The sequence below is a fragment of the Oryctolagus cuniculus genome, chromosome 6, assembly GCF_964237555.1.
Source record: "Oryctolagus cuniculus chromosome 6, mOryCun1.1, whole genome shotgun sequence".
Lineage (NCBI taxonomy): Eukaryota > Metazoa > Chordata > Mammalia > Lagomorpha > Leporidae > Oryctolagus > Oryctolagus cuniculus.
Window position 1 is genome coordinate 103236886 of NC_091437.1, and position 22359 is coordinate 103259244.

General features: G+C 34.3%; 1 long non-coding RNA gene across 3 annotated transcripts in view; it reads left to right on the plus strand.

Annotated features, from left to right (window-relative positions):
• LOC127490586 (uncharacterized) overlaps window positions 1-22359 on the plus strand; it is a 249604-nt gene that overhangs the window by 172720 nt on the left and 54525 nt on the right. For all 3 annotated transcript variants that reach the window (XR_011389479.1, XR_011389481.1, XR_011389480.1), the window contains one exon: window positions 16892-17133. This is a non-coding gene — a long non-coding RNA (uncharacterized lncRNA). The remainder of the gene's footprint in view (window positions 1-16891; window positions 17134-22359) is intronic.

Sequence of the window (22359 nt, forward strand, 5' to 3'; positions counted from 1 at the left end):
AAGTGGCAAGTGTAGCAATCCTACTATCAGACAAAATAGACTTTAACACAAAAACTGTGAAGAGTCAAAGAAGGGCATTATGTAATGATTCAGGGATCAATTTAACAGAAACATTTGACTATAGTAAACATATACACACTCAATGCCAGGGCACATGGGTATTTAAAATAAATGTTAATGAACTTCAACACCCCACTTTCAACAATGGACACATCAACTAAATAGACACAAAATCAACAGAGAAACAACAGAGCTAATGTACACAATGCACCAAATTGACCTATAAATCGTTTCATCAAAAATTACAGAATACACATTTCTTACCAGTGCATGGAAGTTTCTCTAAATATACCATGTGCTAGGCCATGAAGCAAACCTCAGTAAATTATAAAAAAATTTAAATAATGCCACATATTTTGTCTTATTGAAATGGAATGATGTTGGAAATTAACAACTTAAGATACTCTAGAAAATGTGCAAACTCATGGGAACTGAACAACAGGCTCCCTGTTGAATATTGGAACTTAGAAAAAAAATCAAAAAGAAATACAAAAAATTCCTTAAATCAAATGAAGATGAAAACACAACATATCATAATTTATGGTATAGGGCAAAAGCAGTGTTATGAGAGTTTATAGCAATTATGGTTTACATAAAGCAATTGGAAAGGCATGAAATGAATGATCTATCATGCATTTCAAAGGCCTAGAAAAACAACAATCCAAACCTCAAATTGGTAGGAGGAATGAAATAATTAGGGAAGAAATAAACAAAAGTGAAATCAAAAAAATAAAAAAGATCAGTATATTGACCTGACACGGCCCTGGCTATTGTGACCATTTAGGGAGTGAACCAGTGGTTAGAAGACCTCTCTTTTTCTCTCTCTCTCTATAGCTCTGCCTCTCAAAAAAATAAAAAAGGATTAATTTATTATTGTTTTATCAAGTATTTTTCCTTGAAGTTTATTTGTAGGATTTTGTCAATTTGTTAAATTTCAAAATGATGGTCATGTAATTATCATGCCCCATTCTCCATGGACGTTTTTTAAATAGATTGCTTCGTAAGAAGAACAGCATTTGAACATGGTTTGTTTCTTCAGTTAGTGAATGATTTTTTTGGGTTTCTTTCATAAATGTCCTAGCTTTCAATATACAGAAAAAGGTTTACATGCATTTTGTATTATTCTAAATTATATTGTATTCTAAATCTAGTAGTATTAATGCTATCTTTTATTTAATTACATAATAATAATTCTTTGGATATATATGACAATTTTTGTAGGTAGAGTTACTCTGCAATAACTAGCTTTACATCTTATACTAGAATTTTATGCTTATGTAGTTCTTGCAAATTATATTTTTCTGGGAATTTAGCCATATTATTCAAATTATAAAATTTATTTGGGAGAGATTAACAAAATGTTACTGTAATATTTCAAATATTTTATATTGATTAAAATTGTTGTTTACCTTTAGGTTTTTAAAATTTGCATATGTTTGTTTATTTTATTAAAATATTTATTTATTTATTTGAAAGTAGTTACAGAGAGAGAGAGGGAGAGAGAGAGAGAGGTCTTCCTTCTGCTGCTTGACTCTCCAAATGGCTGCAATAGCCAGAGCTGAGCTCTCTGAAGCCAGGAGCCAGGAGCTTGATCCAGGTCTCCCACATTGTTGGCAGTGGCCCAAGCACTTGGACCATCCTCTAACTGCTTTCCCAGACACATTAGCAAGGAACTGGGACTCTAACTCGCTCCCCTATGGGATGCCAGCATCCCAGGAGGAAGGTTAATCCACTATACCACAAGGTTGGCCACAGGGAAAAAGTTTTTGAAATTCATGCATACTTTTGCTTTATAAATACACATTTGGTCATGCAGTTTTGAATAGGTCTCATAAGTACAGATTAATTAATTTGTCTTTTTAAAATTCTTATTCACTTATTTTCATCTACAAGAAAGGTAGAGCAACAGAATCAGAGAAATATCTTCTGCTGCTTCACTCCCCAGATGCCTCCAACAATGAGGGCTAGACCAGGCAAAGACCCCCATCCAAGCCTCTCATGTGGGTTGCAGAAACGCACTCATTTTAGCCATCATCTGCTATCTCCCAGCATGCATTAGCAGGAAACTGGTTCAAAAGCAGAGCAGCCAAGACTCAAATAGGCACTCCGACATGGAGTGTAAGCATTCCTAGTAGTGTCCAAACCCTCTGTGCCACATGCCTCCCCTTTGACTATGGCCTTGTCTAAATAAGAACGGAGTTGGCAAACTCAAGAGGCTTCCATAGCCTTGGCAGCTCATGACAAGGCCTCGGGTGATTCCTGATGCCATAAACAAGAGTGTCAATTGTTAAATCAACAACAGGAGTCACTGTGCACTTTCTCCCCACGTAGGATCTCTGTCCTTAATGTGTTGTACTAAGCGAATTAACAGTAAAACTTCTACTCAAACAGTACTCTATACTTTTTGTTTCTGTGTGGGTGCAAACTGTTGAAATATTTACTTATTATATACTAAATTGATCCTCTGTATATAAAGATAATTGAAAATGAATCTTGATGTGAATGGGATGGGGGAGGGAGTGGGAGATAGGATGGTTGCGGGTGGGAGGGAGGTTATGGGAAGAAAAGCCTCCATAATTCAAAAGTTGTACTTTGGAAATTTATATTTATTAAATAAAAGTTAAAAAATCTTACTGTGAAAAATATGAATAGGCAAAAATGTTTATAACATAATGTCAAGTGAAACATTAAATATATACTGTACTTACACACATGTATAAAACATGTTTACTCATGACCTTAAAAAGTGAAAATAAAAAATAAAAGATTTGAAAAAAATTATTTAATTCCTTATCCATTAACTTATTTAAATACCATGATACAAATATTTATCTTTTTTGAAGAAAGTAAAATGAATGGAGCCAGCGCTGTGGTTCAGTGGGTTAAAGGCCCAGCCTGAAGTATAGGCATTCCCTATGGGCCCCTGGTGAGTCTTGGCTGCTCCACTTCTGATCCAGTTCCCTACTAAAGTCCCTGGGAAAGAAACAGTGCTTGAGCCCCTGCAATCAAAATGTTTGAGTCCTAGAGGAAGCTCCTGGCTCCTGGCTTCGGATTGGCTCAGCTCCAGCAGTTGCAGCCATTTGGGGGAGTGAACCAGCTGATGGAAGTCCTCTCTTCCTCTCTCCATCTCTACCTCTCTTTGGAACTCTGTCTTTCAAATAAATAAAATTTCTTTTAAAAGTGAAGTAATATCTCAAAGCATGTATTCTCTTCCTTTATCTTTATTCTGGTTTTTTTTTTTTTTTTTTTATAATTTTTCCAAAGCTGTGATAGGGGGAACATAATGACATGAATGTTTGATCTTCTTTGTCTATTTCCTTTTTTTTGTCTTTTTTGTTCTTCAATTTTGCATTTTCCATGATTTTTTTTTCATTTTGCATGCTTTTCTCATTCTATCTTTTACATTACTTTACCATGCTTCCCACAGTACCTGTTATCCTTAGGGCCATTTCTTTTTTTATCTTCCCTATCGGTAAAAGATTTTTTTTCTACTTCCTTACTGAGGTTTGGCATCTCAGTTTTCATCTCTTGTTCCTTTATAAAGTTTGTTCACAGAAATAATTGCAACATAAATTTTTAAAAAATCTATGGCAAGATGCTTTTGTGTTTTCTCTTTTGCTTTGGGATAAGAAGTTTTCTGGCAAAGCCTTTACACTTCTATGTCCACTGCTTTTTCTCTCCTTTTAGTATAGTGTATTTGCATAAATGACATGGAAGACAGAATTCTTAAAAAGCCACTAACGGTTATGCCCTTATAAAATCTCTCCCCTTGAGTGGAAATGGAAACTGTGATGACTTTATCAAATATGTAGGGACAGTAAAGGGCTTTTACAGACATAATTAAGTTTATAGTCAATTAACTTGAGTTAGTCAAAAGAGAGATTATCTTTGTGATTTAAACGTGAGGAATGAGCTGCTCTCCTGCCAGCTTTGAAGCCATACAATTTGTGATGTGGGTAGGAATTGAACCTTCAGAAGTTGAGAGCAAATTTTGACCTACAAACAACAAGATTAGGGGGAACCTTAAAGACTACAGCTACAAGGAAATTAATCCTGCCAAAATCCAAATGACCTTGGGGACAGGCCCTAAGTTTCAGATGAAATTGCAACTCAGTCTATATTTGATTTCAGACTGACAAGAGCTAGCTAACCCATGTCTTACTCCTCGTGAGATGATAAATTTGTGTTGTTTAAAACTACTTGGTAAAAATTCATTGTGGAGCAATGGAAAACTAACACAGTCATGTGTGGTCATTGCAGGCAGAGTATACTATATAGCTTAGATTGGAGGTAGGGTAGGTCATCTAAGTTTGTGTGAGCACATTCTAGGATATTCGCAGAGTGATGGCATCGCCTGATGGCATTCATTTCGCAGACTGTATTCCTATCAATATGTGATATGTAACTTATAGCTTACTCAATATTTAGCGTTGCTTTCATTTCTATGCATTGTATTTCTGGGCCATTTCTCCATTTTTTCCCCTCTATTTTGTAGTAATGCAGAAACGTGTTTCTCTTCACACTTTGGTTCACCTCCATCATCCTTGTATAAACTGGACTCCTCTGTTTCTTTGAACAAAATTGGCTTCAAAAAATTACTACCTGCCATTTTCACTCATGGGTGGCACTCATTGTCAGCCAGCATATATAAATGTTATTCTACAAATATTTATTTTCTCTATTTATAAAAGGTAGAGAGAGGAAGGGACAGATACACAAATACACACAATGAGAGAAAGAGAGAGAGGGAGAGAGAAAAATTCCCCCATCCAGTGGTTCACTTCTGAAATGCCTGCAAAACCTCATGCTGGGGCCAAATCAGAAACCCAATTAATTGAGCCATCACTACTGCCCTACAGGCTCTGTATTAGCAATAAGCTGGAGTCAGGAGCAGACCTAAGTTTTGGACAAAAACACTCTGACATGGGATATGCCTGTCTTAGCCAGCAGTATCTTAACAAGCAGATCAAACGCTCCCTCCGTCTACTGATTTTGAGTAACATGGATTGTCCATATAGAACATTCCTCTGTCCTAAACTAATGCTGATGGAAGTCATAAGGAATTTCCATGATTATAACTTTCATAATTGGATAACATCCAGAAGATGAAAAAGACGCTGTTGCAGACTTACATGGTTCATACTTCTAGTAGAACCAACAATGGAGGCCGGCACTCTGGCCCAGCTGGTTAATGCCCTGGCCATGAAGCGCCAGCATCCCATTTGGGTGCCAGTTCAAGACCCAGCTGCTCCACTTCTGATCCAGCTCTTTGCTATGGCCTGGGAAAGCAGTGGAAGATGGCCCAAGTCCTTAGGCCCCTGTACCCACATGGGAGACCCAGAAGAAGCTCCTGGCTCCTGGCTTCGGATCAGAACAGCTCCGGCCGTTGCGGCCATCTGAGGAGTGAACCATCGGATGAAAGACCCCTCTCTCTCTGCCTCTCCTCTCTCTGTGTAACTCTGACTTTCAAATAAATAAATCTTTTTAAAAAAGAACCAACAAAGGATAAGTTTGCTAATAACGATTTTAAATGAGACAAATCACTCTAATATTTTGTTGGTATATAGTTTATGTATCATCCACAAAGGGTGAGAAAATACTTAATATGAGATCTTGAAAGAAAGCTATATTTAAATAATCAATGTCAACAACCAGCAGCTTCCTGAATTACACAGCATTAAAATATTCCCTACTGTCTGTCTTGATAATATAAAGTATAGCAACAGTGTCCTCATCCATTCTCTATCCTTATCTATCTACTACTCAGTAAAGTCACTGTAATTTTCTATTTCTTATTTTATTTACATGTTCTTGTATCTACTCCTTATCCTTTCTTCTCCTTTCAAAGAACTCCAGTTTTCCGTGCTTCTGTACTTTTTCCTCACTGTGCATTATCTTAATTCTTTCTACTACACACAGGCAGACACACACACACTCAGAAACCCAATAATAGGATTAAGATTAATGATGGAGTATGAGAAAACAAAGATCTGACAACAATTTGTCTGCTAAATCTTTTACCTATCAAACAGATTAGTATAAAATATTTTTCATATGTAATCTATATTTTATAGACATACATAGCAATAACTTACTTTCTTAGTAGCAGATTCTAAGTGTATATTTCCACCTATTTTGCTTTTACTTTTCTCTGTGACTCTAGGTTATTCCTTCTTTCTCTTTTTCCTACTTTTGTTTCCTTTGCCTCCAACTTTTACCCTCATTTCCAGTTTCATAAGTAATTCCTCACACGTCTTTTGGTTTCTCACCCTTTCACCTCACAGTGCAAAATTACTCTTCATCCCCTCCCAGAAAATTACTTTCTCTTTCATCTTGTACCTTTGGCATTCATTTCCTGTGGGGTTTCATCACAAACAGCAGCAGGTGATGTTAACTGTTTAAAAGCCATGAAGAAAAAAAAATGTAGGCATCAATTGCTATCGCTGAAATATATGCACTCACTTTGGCTGCCCTAAATTGCCACAAATAGGTTTGTGTCAATTTTCTAACAACAATTTGAAATGTCCAATATTATTATAATAAAAACAAGATAGTATGAAACACACTAATAATTTTGTGTTATATTATCAGATCCACTGGCAAGAATCAGAATAGCCAGCATGTAACTTTGAAATAGATAATGTTTGTATCATGCAACAAATATCTAAGAACAATTCAAAATTCTACTTGATATAGGAGTTCCTTTTCAAAAACTCCTCTGCTTATCCAGAATCTTTTTGACTGCTAAAGCAATGCTCTAACACTGCTGTTTTGGGTTTTTTTATGGGCCATTAAGTTGAGTGCAAAAGGCATAAATTATCTGTAAAAGTTCCTCAAATTATAGCTATCTGTGGTTTTGTGATAAAGGCCAAGAATGTGTTTTCAAAAACACACCCCATTGCATGGAAACTGGCCAACTGTGGAAAACATGTACACTATTCTACTTGTTAAAAATTTGCTAAAGAACTCGAGTGTTATGAAACCCCTCTTCAACAAGAAAATACTCATTGATGCAAATTTATGATAAATGTCACTATTCTTATCATTATTCAAAAGAGCATACAATATGATATGGATTTTTTTTAATTTTAGGATGATGCACAAAAAGGCCTTATAACAAAAACAAGATTTTTCTGTTAACTTCACAAGATCATAAAACTCCAATCTACCTGGGCTAAACTAATCCAGCTGAGTCTCATTAATATGTTTAGCCAGAGTACTCAAACATCAAAGACCGAAACATCTGTATTCTAAATCAGACTTTATGTTGTTTAAGAAATAGAAATTATGCAGTACTTTTCATTTTTTATGTCTTAAAAAATTTCCTGGAACCTGAGACTTTATGAGTTATGACCACAGCATTGTGAAGATTGCAGACAGTGGATTGAACTGATAACCACATTTTTATTTTAATTATAGTGAAACATAGTAAAATTATTTGTTTATATCATATTCCATTCAAAATTGTTTTGAATGCACAGTGTCTCCTATTCATGTATTAAAACATTTCTATAGCATTGTGACATTCAGAATATAACTTTAAGTCAGATAAAATGCAAAACTTTTTTAATGGAACGTGAAATTATTAACTTGCTTTTAATAGTAAGTTAAATAGAGCTTTGAAAAAAAATGCAATTCTTGCTACTATTAGTTATATAATGCCATAATAGCTATGAATTAAAATATATAAAAGCTGTTTTCAAACTTTAATGTTTCTGCAGAGAGAAACTTTTTTTTTTTTTTTTTTACAAATAGAATATGATCCACACCCTGGAGCATGATTCTGCACTCATTTATCAATAAGATTGTGAAGTGACTTTATAAAATTTATTTATTTAGAATTCAACAACAAGGATAATGAAAAAGTTTTATTGACTACTAAATGAAATCGAATTATGGAGAGGATTGTGATTTTCTTTCAGGCTCATCATCCAGTTTCTCTTTTGTTTGTTTCTCATTAACATTTTCATTATGTTTGAATCAAACAGGAGGTAGCAAATGTGCACTTAAATATTTTTAAACAGTTTACCTTATACTTTTCTGCTTAATTTTCAATTATTGATCCAGATGCTAAAAAAGAACAATGAGATTTCTTTTTATTTATTTTCATCTTAAAAACCAATAGATTCTGCATATTAGGGGATTTCAACAACTTTATGAAAAGGTAGTTTATTTTGAAACAATCACTTTGAAACACATGCAGAAGGAATCTACAAAAATTTCAGTGAATGTATGAATTATGTTAAAAAAAACTCTCATGAATTTCAGACTTTTTGTATCAAAATAAGCCAACTTTTCAATTTTTGGTTAACTTTCTTTAGCAGTCTTATGTTTGTTCTTGGTAAGTGTTATAGATTAAAATGAAAATATAATTTTCTAATCTAGTTAATACTTTTTGGCAGAAAATATGTTTAAAAAGTTATCTTCTAATCTAATGAGTTAATCGGTTATGCAATATACTTTTCATAACACCCAGAAGTTATTATGTTTGATACTCACTGCTTATATTCAAATTGTTAAACATGTTTTGCTTTAAGAGTTGAATAAAACTTAGGATATCATTGAGTCATATAAAACAGAGTCATCAAAAATTGTAAGAGTTACACTTAAAATAGAAGATATTCCAAAGGGGGTCAGCACTGTGATGTGGTGGGTTAAGCTGCCACTCTCAGAGCCAGCATCCTAGATGGGCACTGGTTCAAGTCCCAGCTGGTTCACTTCTGATCCAGCACCTTGCTAATGTACCAGGGAAACCACCGGAGGTTGGCAAGTCTTTGGTCCCCACACTCACATGGGAGACCCTGATGAAACCCCTGACTCCTGGCTTCATCCTGGCCCAGCCCCAGCCATTGCAGCCATTTGGAGAGTGAAGCAGTGGATGGAAGATTCCCTTTCTCTCCCCCACCCTCCCTGCCTTTGTAATTCTGACTGAATGAATAAATCTTTTTTTTTTTTAAGATAATCTGTCTACCCATGTTTGGCAAAGATAGATAGCTAAAAACCTCTTCACTAATATAATTAACATCAAAACTGAAATATATCTATATCTGCCCATGTACCTATATGTCTAATTTCATCTGAAGTATCAAATAATTCCTTTTAACTTTGATACTTTAACAAGAATTCATTATTTGTATTTCCTTTCCATAAAATTGCAAATAAAAAACTTGAATAATTTTATGAGCAACTTTATAATATTGACTAGATGTAGCATTATTCACCGTATTCCATGGGATGCCCAATGATCCTTGAAGTTAATTTTTGTGTTGGTTTCCTACAGTAAGTATGTAGAAGCATTTCAAAAGTAGTTCTTTAAAACACATTGAGGCATTTGGTTATTTTCACCATTGCTATTGTACTTTGTTAGGAGCTCATATTTGTTCTGTTAACTAATTTTTCCACAGAATCCTGAAATATAGTAGTGCACAATAGACATCTTCTAAGTGCTTGTTAAGAAATATTGAAAAACAAAGGAAGTGAGCATCCGTAAAAATACTTCAGGTACATAACTTTTCTTGTTTTGCACTGGCATATGTATATATTAATAATTTTCACAAATTAGCGTGCCCACTTCCTTTGATTGTATCAATATAACAGCAACAAATACAGAAAAAAATCAAAGAACAACATAACTTACATCTTTAAATTCATACATTAAAAAGAATGACCATCTATAAAAAACTGTACAAATACCATTTACCTATGGTGCACAGGAAAATGCAAATATAGCTATCAAATTCAGTGATGTAAATGCTAAAAGTACTGGGTTTAATATTGCTTTCCAACAAGTATATGCTTATTTTTTCCCAAGCCTAATAACATATCTGAATATCCTTCATTTTCATATTCAAATTTTATTTGTTAATTACAATATTAAACTTTTCATAATTCAATAAAAATTCCAAGACATCTTTATCTTCTACTTTATCTTCTTTCAAAATAACACTAGAAATTGGTCATGCCATGGAACTTTTTTGTACGGATTCATTGCAGAAATGCATTTTGAGTTTGTTATATAACTAATAAAATTAATAACTAGAATCACCTTTGTCCAAGTCTTTAATCCATTTCGAGTTGATTTTGTATATGGTGTGAGACAAAGAATATTGTCTCACATATGCTGGAATGGTTATTTTATTTATTTTTAAAGATTTTATTTATTTTTTTGAAAGGCAGAGCTATAATGAGGGATGGAAGGAGAGGGAGAGAAAAAGAGAAAGAGAGAGAGAGAGCGCGCTTTCATCTGCTGGTTCACTCCCAGAATTTACTAAAATTTGAGACTCGTGGGAAATGCCAAGAACATCCTCAAGCCACAAAAACCCATCTGAAAGTTGTTGAAAACCATTCCTCTGATGGATCAGGAGAGTGTTATAAAAGTTGAGTATCCAGGGCTTGACTTAGGACATACTTTATAACAAGTAGAATAACTGCCATTTATTGAGCATCGTTCAATACTTACTCTGACTTTTGTAATTATTTATTTCATATTTTTCTTTCCACTTTATGGATAAGGAAGCAGGTCCAGAATAATCAGTTTAATCATTTGATCTCCTGAAATCACATCAGTTATCAAGATTTGTTTTACAATTAAGTATTAGAAGTGCAATAAAATAGCTTGTTAGCAAAAGTGTTGTAGTTTATATTTGTTTCAGCAATCTCTTGCTGCCAGGAAAACCTCCAAAAATGTACTGGTTAAAATAAGCACTGCTATTTATTTGCTCATCATTTTGCAGTTTGCATATCTATCTGTATGGTTTAGGTTGAGGCAATTCAACTAGGATTAGATGATCCAGTTGATAACAGCTTCATTACTACATCTAATATCTCAGGCAAGGTGACTTTAAGGCCTAGAAGTTTAATGGGCATTTCCTCTTCCTCCATAATCATTCATTCTCAAGGTAACTTCTTCCTACAAATTAGTTGGACTACTTCACAGGGCAGCTATTACCCAATACAAACAAGTTGAAAGCCATTTAGATCTATGGTTGGAACTAGTAAAGTATCACTTTTCTATTACATTGCTCAAACTAAACCTAATAAAGACCTCCAAGATCTAAAAGGAAAGGGACACTGATTACCTCTTTGTGGGAGGAACACGATATGCATACAGAGATAAGAGAGTTTTTGGTAGCCATCTTAGCACGAGATGCAACTCAACTGATTAAAAAGTATGTTCATATTCTTGTTCTGTCATTTGTTTGCTGAGTTGCATTGGAGAAATAACATACCTTTTATAAGCTTCAAAATTCCTGACTGCAAAGGGAATCTAACATTATTCTCTATTTGGCAACATCATTGTAAGATTCAAATGGGCTTATGTATATTAAATACATTATCAGTCACATCGTATATGTAAATAAAGGAGAATAATTTCAAACATATAATATGCCATTCTTATTACTTCAAAAATCATTTTTACACAATGTAAATATATAAACATCACTTGATTTCAGAGAATAGTGTGGATAAGTAAGACTGAAGTAAATAAAAAATTATATTTTACCCTGGAAAAGTCTGCCTTCATAATAGATTTCTTCTATATTTTATGTAATATTAATGATATGGTTCACGATAGCAACATGAAATTTGCAGAAGCATATCTGCTTAAAAACACCTGTGTACATGTTGCTTGACCAGCATAATTGCTAAGTATAAAATGAAATCCCAAAATGTTTTTGTGTGGGTATATATAAAAGTTTTAAGAAGATTTTGTTGTTTTGATTTCCAGACATACTGTAAAATATAATCAGGGGTTGCTATACTAATGCTTTTCTATCAACCAACACATAATAAATCAATCTATAAAATGGACATGGAATGCTTCTTCTTACTACATAAACACCTCATCAGAAGACAAAAGTCCAATATAGTCTTTACGAAAAAACAATCTATTAAAATGTAAATTTGTGTTTTAATCTCAAGATTCTCCACTATTCTCCATCTGAAGACCTAATCAAGAAGCGAGGCCTTTGGTTTTCTTTGCCTCAGGGAAAACTAGATTAAAGAAAAAGTTGCTAAGAAAAAAATCTTTATTGTTTTCTGTTTAAAGCTACCTTTATAGAGAATGTTACACTGCATGCTTCGAGTGCGAGGTGAGAAAAGAAATAGTGTGGAAGAAGATGGGAGGATTTCACCCAAAATAGGGAGAAAAAGACCTTTCATTGCTCTTCATATTGACCCTGAACACAGGGCAACACAGTCTAGGAGGGAGAATTGAGAGATCTTGATCCTTCCCTTGAGTGCATTGACATTTTTAGAACTTCTATGATAGATAGTCCAAGATGAGTTCCAGTTTGTTACATGGGCAAGAAATAACACTGAGTTCTGTTTAAATGAAAACTCACTATAAAAGTAGAAGTACTGATTTGGTGGCTTGAGTAAAAATCCTAGGCCTTCGTAGCATTGAGGAAATGCTGATGGAGCAGTGTACCACTGGGGTTTGAAGCACCATCTGATGAAGGGGAGATGAGCTGAGAACAATGGCTGTGTCTGAGTGTGGCCCAAAGGCTGGGACCCTGGGTACAGAACATTCTTTCAGTTTACACAGGCAAATGTACCATAGAAATACCACTGAGGCAAATGGCAATGCCACATAGTATTGTGCCCATCAGTTCTCAGCATTGTGCTAAGCATCTGATCAGACGTCATTTTTCCTTCTATTATGTTCCAGAACACATCCTCAATGTAAGCACTGAATAAGTGCACTCATTCTTTGATATTTTGTTGGAAGTTTGTGCAGACTTTCAGAACAATAGTACTAGGTTTGATGTTGATATAGGCATATGGATCTCAAGAATTACAAAGAACATACCAACTGATTGTGATATAATAAAATGAGATTATAACAACAAAAGAATAAACCAAAAAGTGTTGTCACATGAAGTATAAAATTTAATTCTGAGATTCTTGTTGATAACATACTAATTTTTAACTTCATTTTAAAGTTGGTGACTTAGATATTAAAGAAGTTAGGTTAATAGCTCGAGGGCAAGGTTGAAACTTGAAGATGGATTTTTTTAAAAACATATTGATTTCTCGGCTTAGTTATCTTAAATAATTTATTAAATATTATACACACACTCCTCAATTTATATTAGCATTACATCTGGATAAATCCATTATAAATTAAAAGTACCATGGTAAAAATGCATTGATTCCTCCTAATGTACCAAATATTCTAGCTTAGAAGTACATAGAATAGTTTATCAGTGCATGGAAAAAAATTCTTTATTACCTCTCTAAACATCATGGCTTTCTGGGAAATATGACTACTGCTGCTTCCCAGCATCCCAAGAGAGGAACATACATAACGCTTTCCCAGGCAAAAATCAAGGTCCAAAACATGAAGTACGGTTTTGACTGAATGTGTGTCACTCATGCACCATCAAAGGTCAAAAAAATAAATCAAGTCAAACCATCTGAAGCCAGGGAAGGCTTGTACATTATAATAACTTGATTTTTAAAAATGATTTTGATGTTATTAAATAGCAATGAAACTAAATTGTATCATTGATATAATATAGAGTATGTAAAATGTATTTGAGTGTACATATTGAACAAACTAAGGGTTGTTTAGGGTAGGATTTGTGTCTTTATTAGGCAATGGTACATAATACACATTCAATAAATATTTAAGTTGTTAAATTAGTGAATGTAGGCAACTGTGTGTTATACACACATAAAAATTCTGTTGACAGACTGGCAGGAAGTATCTAGAGAGGTTTTATCAATGTTTATGTTTGAGTTATATGATTATGAAAATTTACTTTCTTTTTAATTTTGCTTAAATCTTTCTTTCATTGAGTGTATATTTTATCATCAAGACAGATATTTTAAACGTACATGAAATTTAAAAGCTAACCTATAGTGAAAATCATCTTATAGGAGAAACACAATAAAATTTAGGACAGTTGTACACTAAGGAAATATCCATTGGGGCTGCTGTCCTAATTTTGCAGGTAAAGCCACCACCTACAATGCTGACATCCCATATGGGCGCTGGTTTGTGTCCTGGCTGCTCCACTTCTGGTCCAGCTCCCTGATAATGGCCTAGGAAAGCAGCAGCAGAAGATCCAAGTGCTTGGGCCCCTGATAACCACATAGGAGACCCAGGAGAAGATCCTGGCTACTGGCTTCAGTTTGGCCCAGCCCAGGCTACTACAGTCTTTTGGGGCGTGAAACCGAAGGTGGAAGGTCTCTCTCTGTCTCTCCCCTCCTCTTTCTCTGAAACTCTTTCAAATAAATAAAAAAAAAGAAAATATCCATGCAATGTCACTAAAGTGACTGATTCTCACTCTTTAATGCTAGAAAAATATACATTCATTATGCAATTCAGCATATATAATCTGAAACTCTATTGAGCCATATTCATTATTTATTTATTTTTTTTGACAGGCAGAGTGGGCAGTGTGTGTGTGTGTGTGAGAGAGAGAGAGAGAGAGAGAGAGAGAAAGGTCTTCCATTTCTGTTGGTTCACCTCCCAGGGGCCACTGCGGCCAGCACGCTGTGGTCTGTGCACCGCGCTGACCCGAAGCCGGGAGCCAGGTGCTTCTCCTGGTCTCCCATGCAGGTGCAGGGTCCAAGGACTTGGGCCATCCTCCACTGCACTCCTGGGCCACAGCAGAGAGCTGAAAAGGAAGAGGGGCGATTGGGACAGAATCTGGCGCCCTGACCAGGACTAGAACACAGTGTGCTGGCGCCGCAGGTGGAGGATTAGCCTATTGAGCTGCAGTGCCGGCCTGAGCCATATTCTTTAGCAGTAGAGGTAATTTATTTAGCCTCCTTCAAAAACATCTTTCTTCTTTTAAATCTGAATACTAATGATGAGCATGCAGGATTTGGGAAAGAACTAGTTGTTTGTTAAAGTCTACATTATCTAACATAGAAAAGGCACTTGATAAATGTCGCTTACTATTAAGATACCTCAAAAATGTTTGGGAAAATGGAAATAAATATGTGTATTTCAGTGCAAAATCATTTTGAATTCTATGCATAGTTTTTTTCATAATATATATTATTTAATAATGTTAAAATACATTTATATCAAAATAAACTTTTAATTCTATTTTTCATGAACTATTTGAATTTTACCCTCTTATTCTTATTTATAACAAAGATTTCATTCTTTAAGACCTACAAATGATTTGTATATACCATAGATGTGAAGGCATTCATGTGAAATTCCCAGTCTGAAGACGAAGAGTTAATTTTTCATTTTCCTAAATATTGAAGTATTTACTTGTTTTGAATATTTGCTGGTACCAATTCAATAGCCCCACCAAACCAAGGAAAGTGAGAAATTGCGTTGCTGAAACTAGATGGAGAAATCGTGCTACTTAGTGCCATATTGACCACTTTTAAAATGTGTCATACAAGTCAAAAGCCAAAAATGAGCATCTATAAGGAGCCATGTATTGTTTGCATCATCACACTTGGAAATAAATGTCTGTATTTCAATAATTAAAGAGTCAAGTAGCTACACATGTTTATTTGACTGCTTAGTGCATTTATCTAAGCGTGTTAGGATTTAAATATGGTTATGTGGCAAAATGGCTTTTTTTTTACAAGCACTTGTTTAACTGAATCTGACACTTCACATTCCTATGTATATAGTACATTGACTTGGACTATATGATTAATAAAATGTATCTAGTGTTCATTCTATTTCCTATTTTTTCATTTCAAGGCAGAAAAGGAAATTAAATACCTAAAAACCTTTTCACCTTTGTGATTTTGTAACCTATGCTTCGGAAGAGAGAATTTTTTTTTTCTTTTAAGTTTAACCTTCATTACTGAACTATGCATATCAGTTGCAGCTCACATATCTAATGAAGAATATAAAGTCTGCTATAGATTAACCAAGTACATATGGAATTTACCCATTCTGGTAGTTATAAGTTGTAAGTTGTAATGCTCTGACTGAACTTCCAAGATTTCAGGTGCAACTGCGCCCTAATTGCAGAATTGTGTTGCTCTTTTATTTAAAGCTTCAGGACTAATGAGAGATAATTATATCATTGAAAAGGAAACATTCTTTGGTAATAGTATCACCAGATTTTGAACATACAATATGCTTTGTATCCAGATCTGTACTCTCAAGACTTTGAATACTTAAATTAATGGAATGTTAAACTAGTTAGTTGTTCTTCACATGTGTGGCTTTGAAGTAACAAGTGGTGTCTTGCATCAGAAATAAGAGGGTACAGATAAGCTAATTTGGCAGATAATTCAGATTTGAACCTCAACTGATTAAAAACAAATAAATCATAATATCAACAAAGGTGCACATCAACAAAATATAATCGATCATATTAAAAAAGGACATAGAAACAAAATCTGAAAATCTGGTTTACTTTGGATGGATGGGCCAGTGAAAACAGCATTCTGTATGCTTATTGAACCATTAGAAATATCAAAAAATGTCTTGGAGTTTTGAATATTAATTCTTGCTGAGAATAGTTTTATTAGTCGTGATTTATAGTATGGGTGGTGAAAAATCAATTTCACATGAATCGAGGACACTTCATGAGATTCAAGTAGGGACAGGCTTAGTTAACCAACTTTTCAATTAACTGAAAGATGAACTTAATTAATCAAGTATTCTGAATTCTGTCCTAAGTTTCCTTGTTTAGAATACCCTGCATTCTCTTACGCTTCATCTTTCTATAACTCAGGGTCCAGTTAAATTCTGCTAGTTATGTGTGGTTTTACTCAATTATACAACATTTTAATAATTTCTTTAGAGAAGCTTTACTTATATATTGGGGCTGACATTGGGGCATGGCATGTAACTCTGACTTTCAAATAAATAAATCTTTTTTTCACTCCCCAGATGACTGTAATGGCCAATGCTGGACCAGACCGAAGCCAGAAGCCAGAAGCTTCATTTTTGTCTTCCACATGGATACAGGGGCTCAAGCACTTGGATCATCTTCTATTGCTTTCTCTGCATTAGCAGGGAGATGGATCAGAAGTGGAACAGCAAGGACTTAAACCAGTGCATATATGGGATGCCAGAATCATAGGCAATGGTTTAATCTGTTATTCCACAACGCCAGCCGCAGAAAACTTCAGGTAATCATCTAGTCCCCTCAGCTCTTTTTGGAATATTTACTTTTTATGAGACTTGTGATTGACTTTTGAAATCTTATATGTTGAATAGCTTTATTGTTTTATTAAAAATGTTTTAAGATAATGATTTATATAATAGTTGCCACTGTCAATGATATGTTCATTAATGTTTCTTAAGTAGCTTATTTTAATTACAGTCCATATTTTTAAAATATTATTTATTTATTTGAGAGGCAAAATGACAGGCACAGGTAGAGAAACAGAGGGAGATATTTTCCGTCTTTACTCTCCAAATGCCTGCCATAGCCAGGGCAAGGACAGATTTCAAGCCAGGAGCCAGAAACTCCAACCAGCTCTCTCATGTGAATGGCAGGAATCCCAGTACTTGAGCCATCAATATTCTGCCTCCCAGGTGCATTAGCAAGAAGCAGGATTGAAAATGGAGAGTAGCCAGTACTGAAACCAGGCGCTCTGATAAGGGATACGGGTGTCTCAAGTGATAGCTTAATCTGCTTCATCACAATGCCCATCCCTATGGTGCATATTTTTATTTGCATGCATATTAGTCAGTTTTTATTTGACTAAAATGCCTGAAAGGGACAACTTAGGAGAAAATAAGTTTTATTTCAGCTTATGGTTTGCAAGCTCATGGTCAAGATCAGCATACACATCACACACCCCTACCCTACCGTAACCCCGTAGTCAAGAATCTAATGGAGGCTGGCAAAGGCACTGCAAGCGTGGAGTTGCAACTTTATAGTGACCCAGGAAGTAGAGAGAGACAGAGAGCACACTTTGCTTATGTAACCAACCCTTCCAACTGTAAGCTCTCTATAACCTAAAGACCAAAAATGTATAATTGATGCTTAAGGAAAGAAATTTGAGTTGTCCATTGAATTTAACAACATGGTGGTCATTGGTGACCTTAACAACAATTTTCATGGAAGCTTAGGGAAGATATTAGAATGAGAAGTGGGAATGAGGAGGGAGATATTACAGACAGGATGCATATTTGTCTATATCATTTGTCTATGAATGGAAACAAATGCATTGAGTAAATTAATTGATAAAGAATGTATATGTCCTTGTCTGTGTATGTATTGTGTGTATGCTGATGACCAAAATCAACCATGTCTGAGTACTAAATAGCTGTGCTGGACTTAAAGTCATATATGCCATTAGTTCATTAGGGACTTAACAATCACAAAGTGGATAGCGAAGGAAAGTAGGACGATGTAGAGATGGAGGGAATGTTTGGGTGAATTTTTACTTCATCATCTCTGATATCAAACATGATGCCAGTTGGATTTTGTAGCACTGTCATTTCTGAAGCTAAATGAATAAATACTTTATAGGAATCTCTGGTCAATGCATTCAAGGCAAACTTTTGTCTGTCAGTTCCTTTTCTCAACTAGACAAAGTATCCCTGAGGTATCAATTCCTTTGCATTTTGGGGTTGTAGATGAAGGCACTCAGAATGTCTTACAGTTTTCCATACTTTATGATCAAAAAGGCCAACCTTGGGTGAGAGAGAAGCAGTGCATACAGTGCAGTTCCTTTAAATCCAGTGGCATCTGAGGTTAGAGAAAGTAACCAAACCATCATGAATGAAGAAGCCAACAGCTTCTGGAGTGACAAAACTATTATTAAGTTGTATTAACATTATATATTATATTATGACAATTGTGAAGCAATTAAAAGAAAGTTATTGAATATAAAAGAAAAAGAGGGGAGGATTGTTGGAGGGTATGTAAAGAAAGAAAGCATTTGAATAAATGACAAGTGATGAATTCTAATGTCCATAGATTTGAGTATAGATAACACTTTCAGAATATTTGACTGTACTTACAAAGCTTGTAGAAAACTGAATTGACTGAAAAGTTTATTTGGGTACAAAAAAGTTCAATTTTCTATAAGATGTATTTTCCATGAAATTTTTGAAGACCCCTCATATACATGGATTTCAATGTTTTAGGTCTAGCCATATCATTTTCCATGTGGCTATACTAATTTTCATTCCCACAAATCACCTATAAAGAGTTCCCCTGTTTCCATATCCTAACTAGCTTTTGTTATTTTTTTTTTTTTGTCTCCTTGATAATAGGCATGCAAAGAGAGCTATCTCATTTTGAGGTCTACACTCCCATGTTTGTGGCAACATTTCCTGCAATTTCCAAAACATACAATCAACCTAAGTATCCATCACTGAATAGATGGAAAAGAAAATATGGTATATATATATATATATATATATACACACACACACACACACACACACATAATGAAATATAATTCAGTCATAAAAACAAATGGAATTGTGTCATTTTTCAGCAGTATAGATAAGCCTGGAGGAAATTTTGCTACGTGAAATAAGCCATGTGGGAAGACTAATGCTGCATGTACTCACGCATATGTGGAAGCTTAAATGTTGATCTCAGGATGAGCACTTAGCTGTTAAGATGCTAATTAAACGCTGGCTTGCCATGCTTTAGTATTTGCATATGATTCTTGACAGTGGCTCCTCCCCCCAGTTCCCTGCCAATGAAGATACTGGGGGACAGAGATGACTGCTCAGCTAATTGAACTTCTGTCACCCACTTTGGAGATAAGAATAATGTTCAGCCCAGGCCTTGCACCAACCATAGCAGATATCCAAAGAGTGAACCAACAGAGATAAGCACTCTAGCCACCATCCTCTCCCATCTCTCTCTCTTTTGTGTTCATCTCCTGCTCACATAAAAATAAAAATAAAATTTATTTATTTTTTAACTTTTATTTAGTAAATATAAATTTTCAAAGTACAGTTTATGGATTGCAATGGCTCCCCCCCCCATAATTTCCCTCCCACTCGCACCCCTCCCATCTCCCACTCCCTCTCCCATTCCATTCACATCAAGATTCATTTTCAGTTATCTTTATATACAGAGTTCGATTTAGTATATATTAAGTAAAGATTTCATCAGTTTGCACCCACACAGAAACACAAAGTGTAAAATACTGTTTTAGTACTATTATAGCATTACTTCATATTGCACAACACATTAAGGACAGAGATCCCACATGAGGAGTAAGTACACAGTGACTCCTGTTGTTGACTTAACAATTTGACACTCTTGTTTATGGCATCAGTAATCTCCCTAGGCTCTAGTCATGAGTTGCCAAGACTATGGAAATAAAAAGAAGATTTAAAATAAATACATCTTAAGAACTGATCTCATAGAAATACAAAGTAGAATATTGGTTATTATGAGTTAAGGAGGATAATAGGGAAGATATCAGTAAAATACTAGGTAACAGAGATTAGGAAGGGTATCAAGGAGGAGGGGATGGGGAAAGTTTGCTTACAGAGAATGAAACACAGGAGGAATAAACTCTAGCATTCAATGTAACACAAAGTGATAACTACCATTAACAACATTTTATTGTATGTTTCAAAGATAATTTGAAGGAAGGATTTGGAATATTCTCACCTCAAAAAATGGCAAATATTTGAGGTAAAGAACATGTTTATTATCTTGTTTTGATCACTACAACATCATACACATGTATTGAAAGATAACATTGTATCAAATGATATACACAATCATATGTCAGTTGAAAATATAACTACATAAATAATAAAAAATAATTAAAACTAAAAAATAAAGTAGACTTGTTGGGCAGTACTGTAATTATACTTAACAGTGAATATATAAATTTAAATTAAGACCGGCCCATATACTTTTGTTTTTGCATAGTAGCATACATCTGCATAGATGCAGACATGGAATGGATGCTTAGATTTAGTCAATTGTTTTTCTCCTACTGTAGAAATGTTATTACTGCTTTAAAATTTTCTTTTTCGCTTATGAGTTTCAAGAATTTCTTGTAAAAAAAACCTCAGCCTACATTATTGTCAACAAGTAAGCTATTGTTACATATATGACATATATATACATATATGTACATATCTATGTCTATTTCTATATGCATATATGCAACAGATTTTTAATCACTAATTCATACTTTGAAAGTCTACACTTTTCAAAACTCATCTCTTAGCATAACATCAAATGTTGCAAAGAATCATATTTGTCTTTCTCCACAATATTCTTACCTTTAAAATTTTTGGAATTATTGTAATATTCAAATTCACGGAAAGTGGTCCTGCATTTTAGGAGATATTTTTGAGAAGTAATTCAAAACTTGATTAAAATTAATCATGACCCTCAATGTTCAAGCATGTTCTTGATGGTACAGAGAAATAGAAACAAAATGATAAAAATCTACCACTGGCTACACCATAATCTATAACAATTTGGCCAGATAAGCAAGGGAGGCATTAGTTTCTGACTGCGAATCTCTATACATTGCTGTCTTTAATGGGTTCACTGTGTTAGAATGGGTTGGTATTGCTTGCTCAAATACTAATTTCTCTCCTGATAGTATTGGTAGTGCATGAAAGATTCCAATACAAACAAGTGAAATGGAAAACTAAGCTATAGTCTGGAATTTTTTGATCAAAATTGTCTACCTTCACCAACACTATCTAGGCCATTGAGGCAAATAATGTTATATTTTCTTCCATTCTAGAACAGGAATTTTGTTTTTTATTTAGATTATACAATTACTGTATCACAATCTCAATTAAATATTTGAATACAAATTAATGTTTCCTTTTAATATGACTTTTTAACTAATACATGGCTTCTATCGATTTTTCGTTTTCCTGGTACTTTAATCATACCAGCTTTTGCTTTATTAACTTTTATTCTGATTGTATATTACCAAAAATCTTTCCTAATGATTAAAGTAACTTGTGTTTACATTCTACAACAATAGAAGTTAAAACTAGCTTTTTCAATAAGTACACTATTCATAGATTATTAATGAATTAAATTATATGAATTTCAGGGATGCTAAATCCATAGAAGATTATTGACGACTTATAACATGTACTATTAGCATAGTCTGTTCTAGTATTTTAGTTGTATCCTTAGCAAAAGTAAGGCAATATAAGGAAAGCTACACATCTGTCATTAGATATTGTAGGGCCAACACAACAACTATGCAGGGTTTTCTGATTTGAGAAATCTTACAAAAACAGTATCTTCCTATTGTCTTTCTATGAAATGGTAACTCAGACCACATAAATCTTAAGATAATGTAATGGAACTAGAGAGGAAATTTTTTTCTTTTGATTTCTCACTCATCAACTTGAACTAGTTTTCTCTGTAGTATTTTAAAATC